Raw genomic sequence first — 19,828 nt, forward strand, 5'->3', positions numbered from 1 at the left:
AAATAATGCAAAATATAAATTATTCTTTGTCCTAGTTTGGGGGACTTTTAAAATTTTAATTACACTGTCCTCCTCTAAAGCATTTGTTTAGTTAATGGCAGAGCAAGAAATAAACTTCTGTTCACTTGACTCTTGACACCTGCTGCGCACTTCACGTATTTGTGCTGCATCTTAGGCAGGGCCAGCAGAGTCCTATAAAACAGGCACAAACTTGCTGGACACGTTCGTACTTCCTGTAGACATTTAGTGAGCCTTTATTGTTGGCCAGACACTGTGCTGAAATTAACATGATTGGCTTTGCAGCTCAGGGAGGTTACAGTCTAATGATCACCATTAAAGGAACAAGGATAGAGGGCCATGGAAACCCACCAGAAGGGCTTTACCCCAATCCAGAGTGTTGGCAAACCCTGGAGAAGGGAATATAAACTGGGGAGGGATATCTGACTGGATGGTGAAAAGGTCGGGAGGGCTAAGAGAGAAGGTATCATGGAGGGCTTTGGTTGCTGTGGTAAGTAAGGGCTTTATCCTTAGACCTACAGAGGAGTTTTAAGCATGGAAATGAAATGATCAGACTAGCATCTTAAGAAGATCCTTCTTGCTGCCATTGTGGAGAACTGACGAGAAAGGTCAAGACTAGAGGCAAGAAAGACCACTGAAGAGGTCTGCCGGAATCTAGGCTAGAGATAATGGTAACTTGAACGAAGTAAGTAATTGGGGCTTATTCAATAACAAGTGTTTATTAAGCACCTACTTTGTGCCAGAAGAAGAGAACCAAACAGGGTATAGACATCGTAAGTAAACAGTAGCAAAAGGATATCAGGTTTAAATGGTGGGGCAGAATAAAAGAATCCAAGAAACTCCAGGTGTTTGACAGCTATCCACAGCCCTAAATGGCTGATAATAATGGTGCTGGGAGTTTCTTCACGATGAGTAGTCACAGATACTCTGTTCTGTGTGCTGGGGGCAAAAGATTGGGAGAGGGGGAAGGGAAGAGAGAATAAAGACCTGAAGCATATGTATTTGAGAGTAGGCCTTCAAAAGTCACTGCAGTCTTTTCTGCCAGGATGGCGTGGATTTGGGGAAAAGCTCTCTGCAGCACCAGATTTAACCATCAGTCTCTTCATCTGGTATGTTGGAATCCTGTTTTCCCAGCATTGTATTTGGCTCTGTGTTCTATATAGGCCACTTTAATTCATCTGCCATGAGAATGTGTCCAAGACATTAGAAGGGTCTATGATCCAGAATGAAAGGAAGTGAAGAGGGTGGACAATACAAACTCGTCTCTGTCTATGCCAAGCCAGTATTTACAAGTTTCCTGCAACTGCTAGCAGTGTGAAAATCAAATAAATGATTGGAATACTAAAGTAACAAAGGATTTTTTAGAGCATAAAACAAATCATAGGGGCTCCTGGGTAGCTCAATTGGTTAAGCGTCTGACTCTTGATTTCCGCTCAGGTCATGATCTCAGGGTTGTGAGATGGAGCGCACATGGGGGGCTCTGCACTGGTCGTGGAACCTGCTTAAGATTCTCTCCTTTTCCCTCTGCCCCTCCCTGCCACGCGTGCACACAGGCACACGCACTCTTTCTCTCTCTTAAAAAAACAAAAACAAAAATAAAAAAAAAGACACTTTAAACAAAGAACACGAGCTAAAATGCTGTGAAAATGCAGTGTGGCAACAGGTAGCATGTAAACGGAGGCTGGGAAGAGCAAAACGTTCACCAGGAGCCACCCACGCAGCCAAGAGGGTGACAGTGTGGCTGTGACTAAGCTCTGACCTACTTCATAACTTCCCTACCAAACCCAGCCTGCAGCAGAACCTTCAAGGACTTGACCATCCCGGGTCATCTCGATAGGCTAGAAAGTTCTCCCTTTTATTAGGCCAAAAAAATTTCCAACTCTCAAGACCCCACAGAAGAAACAGTTTCTCACCAACCTGATGACACGTCAGATACTGAAGGCATCTATTATGTCTCTTACTGTTCCCTTTCCCAACTCCCAGTTCTTTCAAATAGTATAACTTCCAGTCTCCTCTCTCTTGAACATGCTGCAGGATACTCGAATGTGGCAGCCCAAACTAATCACAAAATTCCGTTGGTGATTTGACCAGGTCAACATGGAGGAACTTGATTCATTGTTAGGCAGTCTAAAACTAAACTGGGTGATTTATTTTATTGGTTAGTTCTTTGTGAACCTCAGCTCACTATTAAATCATTGAACTGATTAATAGTTCACTAAAATCCTGTCTTTTTCACACTTTCTGCTTTCAGTGAAATCTCTCCTATATGTGTATGGTTGAGTTTTAGGATGCATGTGCAAAATTTTAATATATCAAAATACTTACCATCTCTAAACACTGAAATTAAGAAATCCCAAAAGGAAGATGTGAGCTTCAATGTCAGATCGATAATGATGTTACTTTGATCGAGGACAGAGTGCTATAGGAGCAGACAGGAGGTGAGTGGAAAAATCAGGAAAAAGCACCATTGAGGAGGTTTAGGCTCCTGAATTGAACTCTTGAAGAGTGAATAGGTTTTCACTCATCATATTTATTGAATGCCTACTATGTGGTAGACACCAGAGATACAGCAGTGAACAAAAAAGACCAAAATCCCTGCTCACTTGGAGTTTATATTCTAGAAGGAAAGACAGAGGAATAAAGAAGTAAAATATATAATATTTTTTATTGGGATAAGAGCTAAAGAGAAAAATAATAAAGCGGCAAAGAGCAATAGGAAGTACCAGAAGTTGGAGAAAAATTGCAATTTTATATAAGTTGCCTGAGGCCTCTCCTAAAAGGTGATGTTGGAGTAAAGACCTAAAGGTAGTCCCAGCACCTGCAGAAATGAAGAGGAAGTATCTGGGCCATATAGCCCATGTTAGGCTTCATCAGAAATGTATGGGATGCCTGAGAACCCTGTGGAGTCTAGCTTTCTGTTTCCCAGCAACTAACTCAGAATGCATCGGCCTTACTCTGGTTGTGAGCAGTAAATCCTTCTCCCAATTACTCATTTGATCAATCCTCTCAAATCTAAGTAAGTGAACAGAGAGATATTTTAAAGATATTAAAAAATATTTAGGGGCATGTTGGTGCTCCAGTCGGTTCAATGTCCAACTCTTGATCTCAGCTCAGGTCTTAATCTCGGGGTCATGAGTTCAAGCCCTGAATTAGGCTCCATGCCCAGCATGGAAAAAAAAATGTTGAAAATTTAATTACTCTTAATCCTTTACAAATTTAAATTCATAGGTAAAATGTCCTATGAATAGACTTACATTTGATCCACTCTATTTTCTAAAATAGTGGCTAAAGGAATACTTTTATATCTAAAGATGCTTTATTTTACTAGACCTCCCTCCCAAATTTAAGGCAGCTTTCTAACCTAAAAATGTTTTTCAGTTCAAGATAATAAAAAAAAAGCCATTTTCAGGTTCTCTACCATATGTCGATGAGTGTTACAGTCTATGTTTATGGAAGAGATCTGTAATTTGAGGTCCATGGACTCCTAGGAAAGTTTTGGAGGCACATTGTATAGGGACTCCTAAAATAGACATTTGAGGAGTTGTGGAAAAGTAGAGTGTGCACTGAGTAGGGGGTAAGGTGAGGAGGGAGTAAAGGAGGTAGGGCCATACTGTGAAGAACTTTGAATTTCATCACGTAGGTAGTGGAGAGCCAGATGAATTTAAAGGAGCCTTAAGATCAGACTTGATTTTTTGAAAGCTTACTGTGTCAATGTTGCAGTGATTGGGCGGCAGTGGGAAGAGATCAGTATTAGGGACACCCTTGCAAGGCAGTTGTAATAGATCTGCATCATTGTTAACATCTTCTATGAAAACTGTCCTGATCTTCCATCCTCTCCAAATTCACCTTTAATAAATAGCATTGACAACTCTTCACCTTGTGTTGGCCTTTTGCCCTGAACATATGTCTAGCACAGCCCATGAAAAAGCCCCAGGTGGACTTAAATGGATAATTCCTAGACTCTGCCATACGAGAATAGATATGGAGAGATTACTCAAATAATGGCCCAGCAATTTTCAATGACGTGGATGGAGCTAGAGGGCATTATGCTAAGCAAAATAGGTCTGTCAGAGAAAGATACCATATGATTTCACTCACATGTGGAATTTAAGAAACAAAGCAGATGAACATAGGGAAGGGAAGGGAAAATAAAAAAGATAAAAACAGAGAGGGAGGCAAACCATAAAAGACTAACTCTAGGGAACAAACTGAGGTTTGCTGGCGGGGGAGGTCAGTGGGGGGATAGGGTAACTGGGGGATGGGTATAAAGGAGGGCACTTGATGGAATGAGCATTGGGTGTTATATGCAACTGATGAATCACTAAATTTTACCCTTAAACTAATTTTTAAAAAATGGCACAGCAAAAATTCCAAAGCCTGTCATCTGGCTTAAGGTACAGTCAAGTTGATACATAAAAATTAACCATCACAGTATGTATGTACATCCATATGAGTGTGTGTATATAAATATAGTTAGATGTATGTATGTATATAAATATGTGTCTTGTTATATACCTACTATTCTAATACAATAGCAGCCAAATAAAAACCTCTTATTGAATACCACTGTACACAAACTCTCCAGTATGAGTCTCGAGTAAACTACTGGAATTGCTTTCCTGCTGTTGTTCTCTGACCATATCCCTCTTGCCAAGAACTCTGACACCAAATAAACTTCTGAGATTCAGAGAAAACAGAGGATCGACTCTTTACAGGGTCTTCTCTGAGCAAATACTCATGGAGGGCTTCCCTCTGCAATGTGCTAAATGGAACTTTAAATGGAGCTACCAAATGGAAGTCCAGGCAAGTTCTTGAAAATCCGTTTTATAGGAACCAGTTCCTGCCCAACCATACGCGGCTCGCTGCCTTGACGGTTCCTTTTCTGGCACAAGCAAATGTGAGAGAATACTTCCAAACCAGACTTTCACTTTTTTTTCATTTATGCTGTGGCCTCAAAGTGATATCCTCGATTTTGCCAAATCAACAAACATTTGGCATGTTTTGGGGGTGCGTTTAGGGGCCTGGGGAGCTGGTGGACATTATACTGAAATTCTACCTCTTTGTGACATCTTTAATGCAAGTGGGATCCGCCCAGAAGGAGCTACGTAGAGGACAGTGGGTAAAGTGTTGCCCCTGTCCTGCCAAGATGCTGGCAGGATCCACACTAAGACATCCAAAAAGCATTTGAATATGCAGGTCTGAAGCTTGAGAAGGAAACAAAGCAGAAGATAGAAACTATCTGCACTCAGGCAATAGTTGAAAATGCAGGAGAAAACCCCCTTAAATACATATGAATGTATTTTTACATGGAGAGGAGACAAGTGTGCTCCGAGAGATAAACATTTGGTACTCAGTACGGTCAGACGTGCAGCAGCCTCAGTGCCCCCCAGGGACCAGTTAGAAATGTAGAGTCTCCGGCCCCACTCACAACTTAGGGAATTAGAATTTGGGCTTCAGCAAGAGGCCACAGTTTTCACATGCACATTCAACTTGGAGAAGTGCTGGAGTCCTCCAAGAAGAGGACCGAGGACAGGAGCTGGAGGATCCTCTGCATTTGTGAGGCCAACAGCCAGGACACCAGAGAAGGAGGCCGTGAGGAATTAGGAGCCGAAAATGTCAGAAGGGTCATTGTCAACAAGCAGGTGGATGGAACACTCATCTAAACAGAATTCTACTTAGGTAAGGGGGTGATATGAGGATGCAAGTAACCAGTGTCATTTAGTTTTTAGTGTTTTTGTTTTTAGCAACTCCAGATTTTCTAGAGAATATTAACAGCATCACCCTTCTCTGCTCCTCTGACCTCCAGGCCCTGAAAGGAGAAAAGATTATTAAGTATCCACACATCTGGGCTCTTCTTAGCTGTTAGGATGGCAAATTGCTGTTTGTATTTGAGTGATTTCGGCTAAGTGAAGAGAATTTGAGATGGGAGTCGGTGGCCCCGCAAACAATCTTTATGGTTTAACAGTAACAGCCCAGCAAAAGGAGTAGGCTGGACTGGACCTCAGGAGCGAGGGCTGAGCAGGGGAGTAACCCGACAGCTGGAGATGCGATTGCCCGGGGCTGAAAGAGGGGATGAGGATTCTGGGCGGCAGACCCACTGTACAGTCTTCTGCGCACTGGGGCAGTGCTGAGCTTGGCTGCGGCGCTCGGGGCTCCGCGCTCGGGGCTTCGTGTGTGGAGGTGGGCGGAGCAGCCCGGCTGCCGCGGCCACCCTCAACGCTTCTCCCTCAACAGAAGCTGAGAACTAGGCCCCCCCTTTTTTCCCCTGGCTTATGTAAGTCCAGGGGTTCTTGTGTTTCCAAACTGGGGCAAAGGGGGGCGTGCCAAAAACTGACTGATACCATGTGTAATTAAGAAAAAGAACAAATGTGATATTTCTTTAACTCTTAATGTTGTGGAGAAATGTATGCCTGTTTCATTTCCTTTACCCTCTCCTGCCAGAGTTGCTTCATTTCTGTTAGATTTTCTTGAAAATGGTTTCTAATAGGTTAACATTATGTCTGCTTGAATTCCCCATTTCCTGACTCTGTCAGATACTTTTAGAGGAAAAAAATGATGGAGCAGCAAGTATAAAGGAATCTGGAGACTCAAGTTCTAACATCATCTCTATCTCATAATAGCCATATGACATTGGTCAAGGCATTGACTCTCTCTGGGCCTCGGTCTCCACTTTTGTAAAATGAAGAGCTAAGATGCAATGATTTCTCTTTCCAGCTCTAGCCCCCACAGTCAATGACATGTAACAAAGACAATAAATGTAGAAAGGTCTGAAAATCATGAAGATTAAAAACATGAGGGGCGCCTGGGTGGCTCAGCTGGTTAAGCATCTGCCTGCGGCTCAGGTCATGATCCCAGGGTCCTGGGATCGAGCCCCGCATCGGGTTCCCTGCTCCACGGGAAGCCTGCTTCTCCCTCTCCCACTCCCCCTGCTTGTGTTCCCTCTCTCGCTGTCTCTTTCTCTGTCAATTAAGTAAATAAAATTAAATCTTAAAAAAAAAAGAACATGAATCATGAATACAGCAGCAACTAAATTTGTCCATCAATTTAATCTTTTTGAAGTTTGTTATTTTACTGTGAGGCCTTGAACATCGTCCATGATATGGGCCGCCAGGGAAGACAGAATTATTAAGAGGTAACCAGACTGAAAAGAGTCTGCTCCCACACCCTCACTACAGACTGTCCTCCTTGTACGTTAGGCTGCCTGTTGGCTCTTCAAGACTGATCCTGCATGAAGAGTCCCCTGTGTTGCCGATCCTCACACCTGCCTTATGGGGTTTAGTTTAAAAACTTGACCTAACGTATCCCCTTTCCTCCCCCGACCCCACTCTTTAGTTTCACCTATTATATGCTAATAGCATCCTTTAACTATTTTTTTAAAAGAATTTATTTATTTATTTATTTATTTATTTATTTATTTGAGAGAGAGAGAGAGAGAGTGGGTGCAGGTGAGGGGGAGGGGCAGAGGGAGAGAGAAGCAGAGGCTGTGCTGAGCTCAGAACCCAACATGGGGCTCAATCCCAGGACCTGAATCTCCTGACCTGAGCCGAAATCAGAGTCAGACAGTGAACCAACAGAGCCACCCAGGTGCCCCCCCCCATCCTTTACTTTCTATCACAGCAGTTATCATAACTAGAGAGTGGTTTGTCTGATTATTTAATGTCTTTCTTTACTACACTGTAAGCACCACAGGACAGGGACCCTGTCTGTTTTGTTCCCCCTCTATTTCCAGCACCTGCCACAGATCCTGGCACATGATATGCATTCAATAAATATTAATTGAATGAAAAGGTGAATGAATGAATTTCATCTTGCGTATAAGAAGATGAAGTCTCATTGACCACGTCAAATTACTAACAAGTGAGATAACAAAAACGTGCACCTGTTCTCACTGGCTCCACTCTGGGTGGTGTCCTCATCCCTCTCCTGGACTTGAGGCTCCTGGCAACAGCTCGGGTGCAGGAGGAAGCCGAGCGAAGAAGCAGGAGCACAGCCGAGGGTATGTGACCGCACACCTGCTCCCTCCTCACTTGCCCTTTCTCTGTGTGCTTGCCAATGCTCAGGATATGTATGTATTTTTTAATTTTTTTAAAGATTTTTTAAAATTTCATTTATTTGAGAGAGAGTGAGAGCATGAGAGGGGCGAGGGTCAGAGGGAGAAACAGGCTCCCCGCGGAGCAGGGAGCCAGATGCGGGACTCGATCCCAGGACCCCAGGATCCTGACCTGAGCCAAAGGCAGACGCTTAACCGGCTGAGCCACCCAGGCGCCCCTTCAGGATTTACTTTACGAACATGAACTCAGCACTTACTTGGAAAAAGTCCACCTGTTTGCAGAAGGTCTCAGCATCCGGTGCCGCCCTCACGTGGAGGAGCATAGTGACATATTCAGAACCATGACCTCTCATCTCTCGCTCACCTTCATCTATCTCATGGACTCCAGGACACAAACACTCAAGTTGGAAACACATAGTATTTGTATTTGTCCAGTAGACTTGATTTGGGATCACCTCTCATTCCTAACGCAGCAATTTTATCTCTGGCCCAGATACCTGAGGTCAGCCATTGATCCACCATGCCAAGCTGTAGGTCCATTTCCAGAGCCCAGGTGTTCTTTGCTCCATTCCTTTCTCTTACCCAGAGCTACGCTCCTCAACATGTCCACTCCATCTGCTGGCTCTGCCTACCACCCCCTCTCTCTTCCAGGCCCACAGCTCCCTCTCCCTGAATTATTCCCTCAAAATCCATGAGGCGATAATACCTCTAATTTAAGATAGGCAGAATAAACACATTCTTGCCGCAAAGAAAATTAGCTTAACTATATCTCTTCACCTTAGAATGGCATCAAGGCAAATTCTCAAAGTATAAATGGCTCAAAGTACTTTCTAATGAGTCTTTTACTTGCTTGTTCTGTTTATCTCAACTCAGAGAAAACACATTCCCGGTAGACTTTCCTCAGCCTCTGTGGACAGTTGTTTGAGTAAGAAAGAGCCTAACTTTCCCCAAACCAGCCTGCGGGGCAGGGAACGAGAGCGGAGTCAGGTTTGCCTGCGTGGACCACGCAGCTAAAGCCTCACGCTGCGTCCTTCCTTCTCCTCCAGCTGCCACAGCAATTCTCGAGTTTTCTCTCAGAGCGTGATCAGGAAGGGTCTCACCGTCCAGGCTGAGGCACTGCGCCACCGCTGCGCCTTCCTCCTGCCTGGTCATCCGGTGCCCTCTGCAGGAGGACTCTGTTTTGGCTCTGTCGTCTCCAGAGTGCCTTCAAAAGCCCTTACAAAGCCAGAGCTTGGTCTCGTGACCCTGTGCATATTACCTGTAATTACCCCACAAATGCCCATCTGTTTAAAGTTGGAGATTTGTTTTCATAGGACCAAATTTCACTTATAAAAAAAAATTCTATCTACGTTGAGAAACTCTGGTGCTTGGAAGAGTTTCAAACTTGAGGGGCGGGGGTGAGTTCGGATACCGACATTAATGTTCTGATTTTAATTTACTTCAAAAATCCCTTGGCATAGAAAACCAATTACCTTTTGGTCTTTCCTTTGTTCTGGGTCTTTCCCTTATATTTTTTAGTCTGTATTTTGAGTTGATGCTTCATACTGCAGAGAAAACTTTTGGAGCAGGCTGAGCTGAAGAGCAGAGAGTGTTGTAGTGAGAAACGAATGAGGTTCTAGGCCTAATTTGCTGTTATTTTACTGTGAGGCCTTGAAAAGCCATTTCACTTCTCTGGGCTTTAGTGTTATCTTTTGTAAAATTAAACGGCTGACCAGGATGAGCTCCAAGATTTCTTCCAGCTCTGAAAATTCGTCGCCCTATACTTACACCTGGGTCACCCTTCTCTGCTGATGTGTATTGCTTTTTAAAAAATTCGTATTAATTCATTTTATTTCCTACTTAATCTCTTATGCCTTTTAATGGCCATATTTACGGTTCTGTTGCATTAGCTATATTCTTTTAAACAGACACGGATGATTTTACATACAGATCTTTCAAGAAAAACAATGACACAGTCAATACGGCCATGTTTTTAAAATTTAAAAAAAAAAGATTGTTTTCTTTCACTCTTCCCTTTCCAAATTATTTTTTTTTGTTATAGCACAACTTATATATTTCAAATGGACAAAAAATTAGTGTCATTTACAGTATCTTAAGATAAATTGCCTTTGAATGTGAGCTTCCTTTCCAGTACTTTGATGTCTACAAGACGTATCTAGAAAATGTACTACTGTGGAAAATGCTTTTTAAATCGAATGGGGGGGAGGGGGGAGGGCCTGTGGTTTCTCTTTTGATTAATTGCTGTAACACTGTCCTTCGGGCGGCTGAGGGAGTTTCATGTTTTCTTTAGACATCATTAGGCGCCGGAGCTCTTGCAGGACAACTTTGATGCTATATAAATTCTGCCATTTTGTTAGCACTGATATGGCTCTTGGGTCCACCACTCCATTAGAACTATTAACTCCATTCATATTAATTTTTGTTACAAATCTTACAAAGGGGGGGTGCTTCTGGGTATTTAGGTCCACATTCTATTTTAAGGCTGTATATTCGGTTTTCATAAATTGTCCGAGCCCGTGGTGGCTGCCATCTTGCGTCGCTGTCGCTGGAAGCTCCAAGTTATTTTTAACTTAGATGTTTCTTCACTCTGCAGATTCTTCAGTTTCCAGCATCAGTCTTTTAGCCAGGGATAATAGTTAATGATCTTGATCATCCGACAATAAAAACATTTATTGAGTACCTACTATGAGTCAGGCATTCCGCTAGGTGCTACAAATACAAAGACGGACAAACCCTGGACCTTGTAAACTAAGACTAAGAAAAAGTGTCCCTGCATGCCTGGAAGTTAATGTGCTGCTCCCTACCCCGCACCATTCCTGCTGGCTCCCAGAACTGACTTCCAGGATATCATACTGAAAATCTGCTAATGTGGAGAAATAATCTAGAGCAGAGGAACACGATCTTCATACAAAAAATATGGCTTCTGTTGTGTACATGTGGCAAATGAACTTAACTCTTACAAATTGCCTAAGCTTTCTTATCTGTAAAATAAAAAAAATTGTGTTTGTGGACTTGGGACAGGGATTGGGCTCCATGATTCTAAGACTCATTCTAACTCTTATAGGTCTGTGGTGTTGATTTAAAGTTCACTTATACAGGGACACCTGGGTGTCTCAGTTGGTTAAGCGTCTGCCTTTGGCTCAGGTCATGATCCTGGGGTCCTGGGATCGAGTCCCACATGGAGCTGCTTGCTCAGTGGGGAGCCTGCTTCTCCCTCTGCCTCTCTCCCCCACTTGTGCTCACTCTCTCTGACAAATAAATAAATAAAATCTTTAAAAAAAAAGTTCAATTATACAATGCTTTCTATAAAGAAGACTCAGGACTGTACTTCTTTATAAAGACTAGCAGAAATGAAGTAAAATCCATGGAATCTTCCATTGTAAGAAAACTTCCTTTGTAGGAAAACTAAATACATATCTAGCCAAGTCTATTTATCTATGGTGGTGGACTAATTGGTCAAGCCCACAAGATCAATGGAATAAAAACTCACTTTAACATGGGGCATCTACATTCAAAAATAAATCTCATATCTTGTCTGATTGTGAAGATAATTATTATTTTTCAAGGTAAAGGTGAAATAAAGTTGAAAGTATTCTTCACTAGAAGACCTGCACTACAAGAAATGTTAAAGGAAGTCTTTTGGGCAGAAAGAGAATGATACCAGTTGGAAATGTGGATCTCCACAAAGGAATAAAGAGCTTTCCATGGATGCAAATTTCATTAGCTGGTATTCCAGTCTCTACCAGACCAGAGGCAGCAAATGAAGAAATGGAGAGTAGAAGGTCTGGTGGAAACAGATACACACATCATTCAGCAAAGGAATTCAGCCGATAAGCCTACACCTAGGGAAGAAAACAGGAAAAAGAAAATTTATTGGAGGAGGGGGAAAAAGAGAGGAGAAGAAGAAATAATTTTAAAATTCTAGTAAGTGAATGCCAATTTGTGTTGGCCACCAAGAAAAAAAAATCAAATTCAAAATACCCTTTAAGAAAAGTGAGATATGTCTATGAGAGAATTTTGTCTAAATTGAGTAAAATAAAATTTCCTTACTAGACTAGTAAAAATTGTTTAAATAGACCTTAAACCATTTTCTGATAATTTCGTGGCTCCTGCTGGGTCCTGGTTGGCAGAAACTCTGCCTTCTGCCTCTGGATCCCCCCTTCTGTTTGCCCTCGGGGCACGTGCTCTAAGCACGGTACTCAGGCAACACGTGCCTTTGATTGAATCCTTGATACATTCATTTCCAGATTTTCCACTAAAATTCAGTCCTCCTGAAGGCATAGTTAGCTACCCCTTTTGAAAGGATAAGCTGAAGAAACCCTAGCACTTGTCTATTTTTCAAATACGACGAAGTTTTAAAAGCGAACGTAATTTTGCCTCTTGTCCCATGTTTAGGCTGAGGAGTCAGGAAAACTTTTTCCGATTGCTTTACGGCAAATATCCTTCTCGTCTCTTAGACTTTGCCCGCATTAGACGTGGTGAACATTCTCTCATGAGTCCTACGTTGGTAATCTTCCTCCTCACTTTGAAACTATGGCTCTGAACACAAACCGGAGTGCAAGTCACGGCGCTCCAGAGGCCGCTACCCAGCACCTGGCTCGACCACAGAATCCCATTTCCGCTGTCCCTGCCGCGAGCTGGCCAGTGGTTGTGTACTAAGAAAAGTCCCTCCGCATTCTTCCAGAGTCTAAATTATGTCTTCCCATGCGGAACTGATGGAAGTCCAAACAAGCCAAACAGAACCGATTGGAAGTTACACAGGGCCAGATTCGTGGTGGGCAATCTGTGCAGTCATCTAGGCGCCTGCACTCAGAAGGGCCCCGGGCTTGCTTTAATGCTCTGCTGTCGCTGTCATGAAATATTTAGTAATTCTGGTTTTGGACTTGGGTTTTGTAAGTGACGTCAGCTGGGACAACGGAGCGTCCGTGTGAGCAGAGGGGATCCCCTCACATGCATCTCCATTATTCCCTGTCTCACCCTCCACACACGGCATCACAGTGTCCCATGGATACAGAAGTCCAGTGGGCCCACGATGCGGGGCACTTCAGCAAGACTCAAAGCAGGTACAAGGTAAGTGCGTTCCATCTCTGACTGAGTAAATGGGAGCCCTGAGAGCCCTAAGAGGTCATCCTTTTTTTTTTATCATAACTTCTCCTGATGCAGATAGAAGGCAACGGTGTTCTAAGCAACACAAATGACCAAGAAAACCTGCCATATCCTTTCTTCCTCATGTTACTTAGCCAACCACTTACTGTGCATATTTGGCATAGAAAAAAAAAGGAAAGATAGGACAACCCATAGTCCCTTTTTCTTTAAGTCCTTATTTACTCATCAGCAAGCCAAAGGCAGAGAGTGTTGCCTGAATGTGCATGAATCAGGAAGTGACATAAAAACAGCTGAAGTACTTTTGTTCAGTATTTCCACCGCTCTGGGAAGAACAAAATACATACGCATGCATGAAGTACAAGATATACATTGTGTAATTTCAGTGCAAGTCATATTTGGACTTAATACAATTATATTTGTTCTTATAGTTGCAGTTACAATTTGCATTGCACAATATAAAGATGAATGATAAAGATAAAATTCATGCTAGTAATTAAAATTTTAATTTTTTCTTTATTTTAGAATGACAATAGCAAATAAAAAACCATCATAACAAGTCAAGAGAGAAATTGCAGAAGAAAGAAGATACTTTAGTACCTTTAACGGCACCCTTTCCCTGATTTTTAAACCAGGATCCCACATTTTCATTTAGCGTGAGCACTGTGAATTATGTACCCAGCCGTGAGGTAGGAAAAGCAGAAAACGATGAGGAGAAAGTAAAACTTGAAGCAGTAACAGGAAAACATTTAAATGACTATTTCTTCAGGTAATTGCCAAAAAAAGTGTTGTAACTATTCATTCCGAGAGAGTGATATACTACAAAGTTCTCGGTTACCTGCATCATGTAGACAAAGCACCTTTATTTCCCAAGCATTTGTCAACCTAATGTCTGCAGTAACAAGGAACAGTACGCTAGGGGGCAGCAGCTACCGTGCGTCAGCCGTCTAGGGCTCTGAAGCCCAGGATCAGTGATTTCCTTACTTAGGAGACCCTGAGGAAATGAAGAGATACTGACTACCTAAGAACTCGGCTGTTTATGTTAATTTGCTGTGCTGCATTGTTTCAGAGACGATGGGCTTCTTACTCCAAGGACTTGAGGTGTTTCTTTGCCAAAAATGAAGTAGCAGTGAACGTGTTTTTATCTGCTCACACTCTATGACACATTCCTAAAGTGAAAAGTAACATAGTCAGGGGGTGCCTGGGTGGCTCAGCCCGTTAAGCATCTTCCTTCGGCTCAGGTCATGATCGCAGGGTCTTGGGATCGAGCCCTGCGTTGGGCTCCCTGCTCAACGGGAAGCCTGTTTCTCCCTCTCCCTCTGCCCCTCATCCCCCCCCTCCAAATAAATAAATAAAATCTTTTTAAAAAATAGTAACATAGTCTGAAAGATCATTTTATTTTTTTAAGATTTTATTTACTTATTTGAGAGAGAGAGAGTGAGCACAAGCCAGGGGGAGCAGCAGAGAGAGAGAAGCCGACTCCCCGCCGAGCAGGGAGCCCAATGCGGGACCCGATCCCAGGACCCGGGGATCATAACCTGAGCCCAAGGCAGATGCTTAACCAACTGAGCCACCCAGGCACTCCCTGAAAGATCATTTTAAACTTAGTTTCCCTGTACAACCTAGTAGTAATTGGTCATTTTTATCAACTATGGATTTGATCAAAAGAAACAACTCATTTCACTGACGCCACTTAGCAGCTATCAAGTGGTAACAATTTTGTAATCATGAAGAGTGCGCAGATTTCAGAGGAAAACTGCCAAGTCAAAGGATTAGAAAACCATTTACAAAATCCACACTCAGTCACTCAACATGGCTGGAATTGAAGAATCAGAATGTGCTGAACAGAACAAGAATCTAGTAGCCCATATTTTAAAGGAGATAATTTGCAAAGATCACTATATTTACCAAGATATGGAAAGCTATTCAGTTAGCATGAAGGTGAGAATAGCATTGCCCTACAGATGAGTTGGCTCAAACATAGCTTGCAGTATTATATTCAGTTGCTCCCACAAGATTTCCCAAATAAAAATTTTGCAAAAAGTGGACTGAAAGTTCTATGAAACAGTATGTTAAGAAACCACTGTAGTGAATTCGACTCTCTGGAAAGAATTAAGAAAAAGTTCCTTTTATCCCAATTTATCACAAACCTCCAGGACGGTACTTCTCAAAAGAGGTGGTTCTATCCACTAGGGGCATTTGGAAATTTGCAGGGGTGTTTCTGGTGGTCCCAGTGATTAGAGGCACGACTTCCTTTTAATATAGTGGTGAGCCAGGGACATTAACTCCTACGATGCATAGGGCATCCCCCCAAAATGGGAAAGTATTGTCAAACGTCTCTCACAACTTTTAATGCCCTGCCTTAAATTTACAGGTGAAAAATTCTGTTTCTTAGAAACTAAGTCTATTTTACATACAAGCACAAATTACTTGTAGTGTCGTTTTAATAAAATTCAGTGTTCCAGGGGTATAACTACCAGGTAAGTCAAGGGAAGATCGTGCTTTATTTCATTCAGAACTTTACCAAGACTTGTAACCACCTCTGAGGAGTGTGTCACCAGCAGCATCTGGTGGAGCCGAGTCACCAACAGAACATTCTGCATTTATAGCTCTTGATTCGTAGTGGTTCTAAGTGTACATTTAAATATACCTTTTTAGTTTTTATTCAAAATGTTAAATATAAAAAGAAGAATCAGGTTGAAGATTTTCCTGTCTCTCTTAAATTCCAGCATACTCATAATCAGTGTAGGCATCTGACCACTTCATCGTGCTTTTTAGTATAGCTATCATTGTGTATTCCCATACTTGGATGTATATTTCTTTCATTTATCCTTTGTATGGCAGTTAAGGCATTCTGTGTGTGTGTGTGTGTGTGGTTTTAATTTTGTGTATTACAGACTATATTTTCTATGGATTTCATTTCAGGGTAGTAAAGGAGCATAACAAAATATTTGTCATAAAAGGGGCTTCGGGTCTCCTAGGTTTGAAAGCGAAGGCTTTAGGGGTCTTCCTTCCGCAGGCAACTACCTCACCTTTTCTCCCTGTCTTCCTGCCCTACCCTGCCACTTGCACAGAAGGGAATGGGCAGTAACAAGAAATGGTTAGTAGCTAGCCCATGAAGAAAATTTTATTCTGGTTAATAATTTTTTTTCTGATAATTTTTAAATAGACAGTTGTTAAGTTGAGCATTCTTAAATGATATGGATATAAATATAGCATTATCAAAAGTACATATTAATTATTTCATTCATTAAGTATTACCAAGTACCTTACTAGTAAAGTACTAGTAAACAGTATCTAAATAGGACCAAAATCATTGCTACCCTAAAGAACATCTCTTTCTGAAAACAAACCAACCAACAGGGATTTAACAAGGTTATTAAAATAGGTGACAAAGCAATTGACTGGGTGAAATTTTCAATCAGATATTTTGGAAGCATTTAATTTGTACCCATCCATTATAAGCAGCTTAGGTCCCAATAAACCAAATCAGAATAGATATGCAAGAAAAAAATAAAGCTAAATCTTAAAAAAAAAAAAAATCACATTATGAGAGATAAAGCAACTTTTTAAAAAAAGTTTACTTATTTAATTTGAGAGGGAGAGAGAGAGGGAGTCAGGGGGAGGGGCAGACTCCCAACTGAGTGTGGAACCTGATGCGGGGCTCAGTCTCAACACCCTGAGATCATGACCTGAGCTGAAACCAAGAGTTGGATGCTTAACCAACTGAGCCATCCAGGTACCCTGAGATAAATCAACTTTTAAGAAAAAAAATTAAAATATAAATAAAATAAATATACTTTTTTTTAGAATCAGAATTACATGACTGTGAAATTAGTGTATCTTTTAAAGCTCTTTGGTATGGCTGGAATCAAACTCTTTATATAAATTCAGTAATAGAAAGAAATAGTCCTCTGCACTCATTAGAAACAAATGTTACTGTGGGTTTTTTTCCTTTCCTCTGGCTGGTTGCTAAAATCAAGTATGGTATGAACAAAGGCAAAGCAGGTTAGGGAAGGGGGGCTATGTGACTAGGAGCAGGTTGCTTGACCCCTCAGTGCCTGGGTTTCCTTATATGATAGCACCATATTAAATGAATTAGGACATATTATGTGCTCAGAACAGGGCCCAGCATTTATAGTCAGAGGCACATAGCGAAGTGTTAGCATATCTCTTTTCTAGACCAGAAACATGAGGGCTGTCGATGGGAACAATTGCCTAACTTAGGAAGGGCCGCCTTGACCAAACTAGGCAGTCACATGACTTGCTTCGTACTTCAGGGCTCCAGATGTGAGAGATGCCAAACAGTCCCAGTGTAGTTAAGAGTGTTTGACAGCCTGGTAAGCCTAGGGCATTCCTGACTAAGCTGTGTTCAGTTGTTCAAGTTAGGCAAATGGAAGATTTGTGTGGATTTAGATATTGGAGTTTGTTACCCAGCAAGAGAGAGAAGTTCCCGAAGAAATTCTGAATTAGCTCATGAGCGAAGCAACTTCTTGATAGGTGGCTGTTGACTCTGACCACAATGAACCCAAGAACTCATGATCCTCTGACCCAGAAAAAAAAAAAAAAAAAAACAACACCTCATGTGAGAACTGATTAGGTGGCAAGACGCCAGGAAAACTAGTTTTACAACCTATCAGTTGGCTAAAGGTTGGTCACATTGTGTGGGGGAGCAGGAAAAGCAGGGCCACTACATCTCACAGGGGGCATCTGTGTGGAGTACACTGCGTGGGAACGGGTTCTGGATCTTCGTGCAGCTCTGCTGTCCCAGAGAGGGCCTAATGTAGCCGGGACACGCGGGCCCGTGACACCAAATGGAAGCTACATCTACCTTCCCTCCTTCTCGTCTTTCCACAGCATTGTGTAACCACTGAACTTGCCCGGAAAGAAATGCAAAGGAGGTTTTAGATTATGTCATTTAGTGCTTAGAACTATCCTATCTCATTAAAACCACTCTCTTTACAGGCAAGGGAAACATAGATTTAGAGAAGTAACACTTGAGGTTAAGCCTCATGCCAGGCTGCCTCACTCCAAATCCCATGCTCCCAAACTATATGTTAGCCTGCCTCCTTGGAACCAATCACAATAGATGTTTGTTTAGTGTCGGAACACTCAGGAAGTTCCAAACCCTCGTGCACCTTCTATCACCACCGTCTCCATTATGTAGATAAGTAAACAGACAAAATGATGTGTAAGGCATTTCCCCAAATTTATACAATTAGCTGGTGGAGGCAAGATTTGCACCCCAATCTTTTAAATCTAAGTAGAATTTACAATAGGAGTGCTCAGAAAGAATGGGGTGAGCTATGCTGAGCACCCTGGCCAAAGGGAAAAGATTCTGAGATCACGACCTCAGCCTGTTTTTGTCTTTGCTGTCTCCCCGGAAAATGCTTTTACATGAATAGAATTAGCTAATAATCACCTGCATCCTGATTACTGCATTTGTACCCTCGAGCTATACTCCCTTTCTCTAGATGGTATGTAGGATTTGTAGAATCTGGAAAGGTCTTCTCTGTTGAAGATGAATATTTGGGAGAGCACTTTTAGATTTGAGCAGTATCCTTAAAGTAATATGTCTAGACCCCATAGAAATCCCCGATAGGGTTAATAAGCAAATACTAATGGTCCAGGATGCCAAGAGCGAGGACACCACAACATGAGAAACTTCCATCCCTCGGGAGGACAAACATCTCTGAATTTTGGAGAAAATGCCATTTTCAGACTTACTCCATTACTTTTATCTAATAACCTGTTACTTATTATGGATTTCAGAAGGTCTGGTGAAGGGACGTTAATGAATCAATAGGACATTGTTCCATGTGAGAAAGGAAACAACCTGTATAGATCTCTGTCAGAGTTTACTCCTCTGAGGTGGTCGTAGGCACTGTGCTGCCTGGTCTCAAACACCGGCAGCCATCGTGAACAAGTTTTTGTGAACTCGGTGATACCTGCAATTATTCGGAGGCGGCCTCGCGACCTCAGGAAGAAGAGAGTCCCTGGGATCAGTTACCTCACACCCATTTTACCACATTTGCTCCACCACGGAGGTACTGGATCTGTTCATCTGGAGAACTGGTTTGGGTTTTTTTTCAGTTATAAAATATAACAAAATGTTTCTTTTTTAATTTTTTATTGTTACATTAATCACCATACATTACATCATGAGTTTTTGATGTAGTGTTCCATGATTCATTGTTTGTGCATAACACCCAGTGCTCCATGCAGAACGTGCCCTCCTCAATACCCATCACCAGGCTAACCCATCCTCCCACCCCCCTCCCCTCTAGAACCCTCAGTTTGTTTCTCAGAGTCCATCATCTCTCATGGTTCATCTCCCCCTCCGATTTCCCCCCCTTCATTCTTCCCCTCCTGCTATCTTCTTCTTCTTTTTTTTTTCTTAACATATATTGCATTATTTGTTTCAGAGGTACAGATCTGAGATTCAACAGTCTTGCACAATTCACAGCACTCACCATAGCACATACCCTCCCCAGTGTCTATCACCCAGTCACCCCATCCCTCCCACCCCCCACCACTCCAGCAACCCTCAGTTTGTTTCCTGAGATTAAGAATTCCTCATATCAGTGAGGTCATATGATACATGTCTTTCTCTGATTGACTTATTTCGCTCAGCATAACACCCTCCAGTTCCATCCA

The 19,828-nt window shown here is 42.2% G+C and overlaps 1 pseudogene; it reads right to left on the reverse strand.

The window, feature by feature from the left end:
* Positions 1–10,302: 10,302 nt before the first annotated feature.
* Positions 10,303–19,828, reverse strand: part of LOC116649666 — a 24,228-nt pseudogene continuing 14,702 nt past the window's right edge.

This window comes from Phoca vitulina, unplaced genomic scaffold (genome assembly GCF_004348235.1).
Source record: "Phoca vitulina isolate PV1807 unplaced genomic scaffold, GSC_HSeal_1.0 scaffold49, whole genome shotgun sequence".
NCBI lineage: Eukaryota > Metazoa > Chordata > Mammalia > Carnivora > Phocidae > Phoca > Phoca vitulina.